The following is a 7868-nucleotide window of genomic DNA, read 5'->3' as shown; positions in this document are numbered from 1 at the left end:
AGCCTCCACTCCAGCAGTGTTTCTTCAGACAGCAGTCCTCTGTGTAAAATAACTCCTCCCAGGAATGCTAGCCCTGGCTGAACAGAAATGCCAGCACTCTGATCCTTTGGAAGGAAACTCCTCTTTCCTGACCCTCTGCTAAGACACAGCCGAGTACTGGAGCCTACACATGGTACACACACTTTCTTCATTAAAAAGCCAGTCTTTTCTGCTGATGTGCATTGACTTGCGGAATTAAACATGAGGAGTTCTTTCTCCACACCTAGCATACTATGCCTGCTCCACTTAGGTGTTTGTGGATTTTCTGGTTGAGATACATCCCATCTCAGGACAGCCATGAAGAGACCAGGATGGCCTTTAGCCATCTCCTCATGCTGCTTCTCTGCTCAGGGACCAATTTCTGCAGATCTTTCCTGACCTTGCAGCAGGGAAAAGGGGAAGAACTTGTGTGTTTGTGGTTTTGAATGCCTTGCCTTGAGGTAGTTTCATTTGATGTGCACACACAGTCTGTTCTCCACCTTGTGCTCTCTGCATCTCCCTCTTTCTTTTAATTGAAATTCTGATATTTCTTCATTTCCAAGTTTTTGGCAATGCATTTCGGTTACATACAGTCTGTAGCCTCCAGAAATCAAACAAAACCATGGACATTATAGTCAGACTTTATAAGTAAAATCTTTAGGCTATTCACTTTCTGTGAGAACTTTTATAGACATCTAACTGAAACATCATCTGTCCGTTCTTCATCATATCCTATGGTTATTTTCAGACTTCAAAATGGCCATCCTACATTGTGGCCCTGTTAGGCAAAAACGTACCACTAGACATAGTCATTTGATTTCTATTGTAGGAAAATAGAGGCCTAGGATCCAGACTAGGACATTAACCACGGAATATTTTGAATAAATAGCAAGACAAAAGCATACAGTACTGTTTTGTTCTACACAGAAGGATGATCTGTTTCCATTTTGACCAGAGATCCTGGAATAAAATTTTACCCATCCATATTACTTTACTTTGAATCAAACTCTCTCTAAGGGTGGATAGTCCAGGAATTCTTCACATATCAACCAATGCTTCATTCTCTTGTGCAAAGCAGGTAAACCATAGCATTCAGTCGCTGGCTCTTGACAAGCTACTGGCCATCTGTTCAGAAAGTGAACTCATTTCCAGGTGATGTGTGAATAGATCAAGATGAGATGTATGAGATGTTTCCTTGAGAAATCCGTACTTCATAGCACAAAATACACCTTCTCAAAACTTTCTATACAAGCCCTTTGTGTTCCAAGCATTTTCAGATCTAAATCCTGTAAAGCAAAAACTCTCAAGATTTGAATGTTTTAAATAACATACTGGTTATTGAAATACTGGTTACTGAAATAGCTCAGTTTCAGTAGACTGAACCCAGAAAAAAAAGCCAACAAGCCAAAACAAACAACTAATTCAAATGCTACGGCTGGAACACATGCACATTTCACATGGGTTTAGGAAATGGACTGAACACCCACAAGTTTACAAGAATACTTAATCTTGGGAATGAGAGTGGTAGGACATGACAAGCTTTTAGCTGAAGGAGTCAAATGATTAATATGAAACAAAATAGGTTGTCTCATAATGCTGAATTGCTCACAAAATGCAGGCACCCATGTTTCTTGTTGAAAATTAAAGATGTTCAAAAACTTTTATTGTTTAGTGTTAGTTTAAAACTAATCTTGAAGAAGATTCCTGATGGCATTTGCAGCTTGCTAACACTGATCTCAGCTATGCTGTTAATATTTATAAAACATGCCAAGAGGAACCTTTCTGCCTGTGGATCCTTAATAACCAGACTGATAAGGAATGTGTTGCCTCATACTGAAGATCCATGGGTAAAATAAGACCTCTCAGGAATGCTAGCTTGAGACAAGGAGAAATGCCAGAACACTAATTCTATGGCAGAAAGATTTTCATTCTGACACTTCTGCTAAGATGTGGCTAGGCTCTGGATCCTGGAGATGGTAAGGACAATTTTCACATGAAAAGTTCTTTTTATTCTGCTGAAAGGTAGTTGTTGCACTGAATTGGAATCATTGGAACATAGAATAGTTTGGGTTTGAAGGGACCTTCAAAGGCCATCTGGTCCAACCCCCCTGCAATGAGCAGGGACAGCTTGAACTAGAGCTTGAATTAAAGGGAATATGGTGAGTTTTTTCTCTGTTCCTGTCATATCATACCTAGTCTGTGAAATTGTTTATGTTAAGACATGTCTTTCAGGGATTTGAGCTATTATTCCAGATGAGCAGTGTTAAAAAAGATGGAGTAGGAAATAAGTTTTAAATTATTTCTAGAGAAAAGCCAGTGATAAGCCTAAGAAATAGAAGACTAACTAACCTGGTAATAGCTAAGGAATGTTTGGGACAGTTATTGATTTGGCTACTGCAAAGACAAAGCACAAGTGAGTTAACCTTTGTGTCTGTTGCTGTTCAGAACATCCTTGTACCTCAGGCTAATTGTGAATGGACTGATAAGGCCTTTGCTGTCTTCTGATCCTGCTACTTTGTTTGGAGACTAATTTCTGCAATGCTTCATACAGTTATTTAACCTCACAGCAGGGAAAAAAAGAAGTGACTCCTACTTCAGAAGTTTCAACAACAGTTTTTAAACTCAGGAATATCTTTACTTTGTTCTGATGAAACTTAAGTAGCTGCCCTCTGAATAAAAGCAACAGTCATGCAAAGAAGAATTAAGAGGGAGGGCAAAATCAGCTGAAGACAGTTAACACACAGCTCTTGGAGATCTTAAGAGGAACAGCTCTCGAGTGTGCATGAGATTTCTATGGTTACTCAAATTCCTCCTATCTCCACAGCAAATGTCAGAGAAGATATGTGAGCAGTAGGTCCTGGCCGAGGAGGTGACATTTAGGATGCCCTTTCTATCACATGACAAAGCAGCTGAACAGCTTCAGTTACAGAACAGGTGAGTGGGGCATGGAAGGGGAAGGAAAAGGCAAAAGGAGTTGGAGAATGACATGAAAGGAGAAGAAACAAGGACAGCAATACAAACTAAAATTACCAGAGACTTGATGAATTAGCTTATTTGTCTGTTGACAATACACCTGTGAGAGAAGCAGGGAGAGGCTACACTATGCAGATAGATTTGTTTAGATTTTTGCAACTAGCATTTTGTTGCTATAAACAGATGTTACAATTACGTCCAAACTTTTGCTCACTTTTGTCATAAAACAAGAAAGTCTTCTGAACATTAAAACTATTTAGATTACACAAAGCATTCTCAAGTGAAGGCAGAGTTTGCAGTATTGACACCATGTGAAATGTCTTCTATTGGTAATTCCCATATTCATTATTTACACCGAAAAAAGAGGATTCTCAAAACTTGCTTTCAGTTTGGAGAATAATAGGATAACACCTCACACTGGAGGACAGGATACACACTGGTATTCACAAAAAATTACCCTTTTCTAATATTAGACTAATAGCTAAACGTGCAACAACCACTTCTTTTGGTCACTGCCATTTTTGGCAGCACAGATCAGTCTCTTCAGCTCCTTGACAAATCCCTTCAGTTGGCCATATATGCCTGAAGCAGGGTGCCTTGTAAGCTCTCAAAGCAGAGCTATCCCATGATCCCACACTTCTGTCTGATTCACACGTTAGCTAAACTTGAACTTTACCTCCTTGGGCTTCCAAAGCCTTCATGTGTGTTGAACTGTATTTCTCCCAATAGTACTGTGCTGGTGATGGGGCTGTGCTGCTGGCAAGGTGGGGCTGGGGAGTGAGGCTTCTTCTGTGGAAGATGCAAGAGCACTGTCATGAGCCCTGAGTAGCAAAGCTGAGGTGCTAGGTGATATCCTTCTCTTTGCTTGGAATGTGATGGGGAGCTCACAGTGTGAACTATTGAATTTTACTTTATTGACAAACAGTGCTGGATGGGAAATATCTTCAACCATTTGTGCTACTATTACTAGTTCACTGCTTTTGTGCTCCAGATATTCCCTGTCAGTCCCCTCCTGACCATATGGGCCACAAGGTCTATTTGAGCCCATTATCTGCATTTATTTTAAACTTTTCTATGAGAGATCCACATATAGAAGATAATCACAAGTCAAGAAAAAGAAAACTTCCATTTTTCACTGGTGTTCTACATGCCTTCTAATAATATGTCACATCCTCAATAAAACTGCACTGTAATTCAAGCACAGAACAATATGTAGGGCTACAATAATCTGCCTAAAGATGGCTTTAGGAAGAGCACAACTTGACTGAGGTCATTAGTTCAGATTGAAAAGCGCAGAAGTTGCAAGGATCTAAAAAAATCCCTGCACAATAAAACATCTTATAAAAGTGATATGAGCTTAAAATCCTAAAGAATATGCTACTTTTCATGTAAGGCAAATAATATATTTTACGTATTTCTAATTTACACTAAATATTTTCATTACCTTATTTTGTTCAAAATATATTTTCCACAGAAAAGGTAGTGTTTTTCCTAGTCACATAATTACCAATCAAACCCATTGAAATGTGAATTGTTTCCCACTATAGATACTTTCTAGATCTTCAACAATACATCCAAACACCAGTACAGACCAAAAACTTGCCTAGAAGCATTCAAAACTACCAAAATGTCCTCTTTTTCTCCAGTGTTAACTTCTGTTATGTTACAATCCTCACTTCCTTTCCTTCTTAGTTCAATAGCCATAAAACATGCATTGTCTGCATCTTCCTCAAAGTACATTGTTTCTCTTAATTATATTTCCTTCTGAAAATCTGAGAAAATTTCTCCTGTTTCCCATAGCTACTTTTAATTCTGATGCCATTTCTCCCTGAAAAAGTGCCTAGATGCCCTCTCCTATAGACTCTCAGGCCCTTCACAAACTTCAGCATAATAAGCATGTGAGGTAACCGGAGCAGGCAGTCATGGTAATCATGGTGTGGTTAAAATGGCTGCTAAAGTTTGCAGCTATATGTTGTGGTTCTCAAGTGTAGCACTGAATACCCCTGGCTTTCAAAGCCAACAGAAATCCCAGGACAGGATGCCCAAGCGCTCTTTACCGGACATCGTGTATTTTACCCCGAAGACTCTTGGCTCTGAAGGTCCAGATCTCTGGCAGGCTCATGCTGGGACACCTTGTCACCCTTGCTGACCTAATTGCCTTGGAGGTTCTCATCTGTGGAGGCTGGATCTCATGGTCATCCTAAGATGAGCAAGGGTAATCCAGAATTCTGGGCCTCTCCTTGTACCTGCACTGTGAAGCTCAGACAGGCAGATCATGGCTGTCAAAGCAGGTGCTGCAGTCACTGTCCTTAGGCTGCTCTACCAGGTGTGTGGTGGAGTTGACAAGGCCATAACTCATGTTGTCCTTTCAATAGTCACACGCTTCCAAGCACCTCTGAGGTACTCAGGAGAGTGCTCAGTGCAAATTAGCCCCTTCACACTGACCTGTGGCTGCTTCAGTCAGCTTAGGGTCTTTTTGTTCAGAACTATGTCCCTAACAGTTCCAGGCCTTCTTTGGCCCATTCCACCTTTGTTCTGTCCCAGTGGAGAACACATGGGACTGGCTGACCCAGCAGGCTGTGGCTTAACTCAGCTGCTGTGACTCCATCAAAATCGGTGGGCCAGGCAGTTCCAGCAGCTTCAGAAGCACCATTTCTAAGTGAGACCCAGGTGCTGCTCTGCAGCGACCAGGCACCCACAGAGGAGGCTCCACCTCGGCGGCTATTTGGTGCCACCCCCTGGCAATGGGGCCTCGGGCCCTGCTGAGCCCCGTGGGACTGACAGGAGCTGCTGCAGTCTTGCCACCGGTGCCCTCTGGGAATGAAGCCACCGTGTTTCTGCCAAGTTTCCCTAAAAGAACTTGTCTGTCCCTTCAGTGTCAGGTGGCAAGACCAAGCTGAGAATAAAGCTGGAGGGGCTCGTGTCCTCTGTCCACACAGTTTGAGTGCTGAGGTGAAAGGCACAGCCTCCGGCCCAGCTGGTGTCTTGTGTGCCCGCACCAGGCAGTGATCGAGCTCTCCCAAGGGCTTGTGGAGCCAGGCTGCAGGCAGAGCTGCGTCTCCACAAGCACCCTGTGACAGCCAGCGGTCTGCCCAGGGCTGCTTCTGCAGCCCTGATACTCCAGTGCCCCTTGAGGGATCTCTGGTGTACAACACGAACGTCTTCATTCTCACCCAGACAGAGACTCAGAGGGAGGCAGCTGTGAAATTCTGCACGTTCATAACTACAGCTCAGCCCACCTATTTAATTTTTTTGTTTGCAAGTGAATGATGCCCCCATCCACCCCAAAGTGAGCCCTGGCTGACTGCTGGAAGTACCTGGGCAGCTGCTGTGTTCCCCATGGGACAGCATGTTTTTAACCTTTCAGCTGATGAAGGAGCTGTGCTGGAGCAGGTCTCTCTGGGGTAAGAATAGCATCTGCCATCTTAGGACACACCACAGTTGTCCAGCTCCTGCATGGCAGCACGCTGTGCTGAGATATAGAAGGCAACCTACTCGCCAAGGAATGTCTTCGAGCGCTATTAGTGGAAACGGATCATCTCCACAAACAGGCATGACCCTGTGCAGGAGTCTTGTGAGAGCAGAGCTATTCTGAGCTCCTGACAGTGAGCTTGAAGGGACACACATGATGGGCTGGTCCCCCTGGCATGGGCCACCTCCAGAGCTCTCTGCAGCCCTGTCTCCTCCCATGGGAATGACTCTTTGGGAACGCTGATGAGTGGATTTGTGGGACTTGAGAGCTCAGGAGGAGGGGTCCAGGACAGAGCTGGGAATTTTCTGGGGATACCAGGCTGAACCTCAACCCATCAGCACTGCCTATGCTTATGGCAAGTCCTGCCTGAAGATGTGTATCTCTCTCTGAGCTTAGGGCATGTGGCTGCCTGCTTCATTTTCAACCACATCCATGAAAGCTACACAAAACCAGAGACTGTGTAACTGCATGCAAGTGAAGAAACAGTTGTCTTTTCAAAACAGAGTCTGAGAAAGGCTGTGGTAGGTCAAAAGAGACAGAGTCACACGCATCATGCAAGAGCTGCTTCTTCAGTGCCTTGCCTGTCCTTTCCCATCAACATTCTTTGTGACAGTGCTTCTGTACAAGCCATCAGAGAAGCTATCTCCAGCCATCACATTTTGGAGTTGCCCACAGGTGGGGTTAGAGATTCTCAGGATGACCAAGAGGAGCAGTTAGCTCATAGATGGGCTTAGCAATCAAGGCTCCTGCGAGAGACCCAGGCTGTGGACACAAACCCATGCACTCTGCCAGGCAAGAGAAAGGCTGCAGGGGTTGAGGAGTGGTGAACAAGGTTGGGCATCTGCTAGTGAACCAGGGGGAAATGTTGTGCAGTGTCATGAGAAGGGAGGACTAGTCTGAATTCTCTGCAAGGTCCTGGGTTGCTTTCTCAAGGTCCTTCTGCTTAAAAACTGAGGTCTGTTCTTAAAGCACCATTTCCTATTGCTCTCTATGTCAGTGACAGCACTGACTAGGATCTGCTCTCCAGTGCTCAACAGTGATAATGGAAGCAGGCTGGACTTCCTTTTGACAGCCTATGTGCTGATGTAGCTGCACTTGGGAGACAGAAAGGGGAGAGCCCTTTGCATATTGTGTCATAGATGTATAGACATGAAGCTGCCAGTTGCAACTTTCAAGCACTGTAAGCACCTATTTGGAGACCAAGCCTCTGGCACTGACTTAGGCCAAGCAGACAGTATCAGACCTGGGGATAACCCCAAAGATCCACTAACAAGCTCTACCTTGAAAACACTATAGTTTAATTAAGGTGGAAGGCATTCAACAGCTACCTGCCTCAGGCTTGGGCACAACCATTTTCTGCATGACCTGCATCACTTCAGCACACACCATCAGCCCCACTCCCATC

Source organism: Melopsittacus undulatus, chromosome 11, assembly GCF_012275295.1.
Source record: "Melopsittacus undulatus isolate bMelUnd1 chromosome 11, bMelUnd1.mat.Z, whole genome shotgun sequence".
NCBI lineage: Eukaryota > Metazoa > Chordata > Aves > Psittaciformes > Psittaculidae > Melopsittacus > Melopsittacus undulatus.
Note: the sequence above shows the minus strand (reverse complement) of the source record.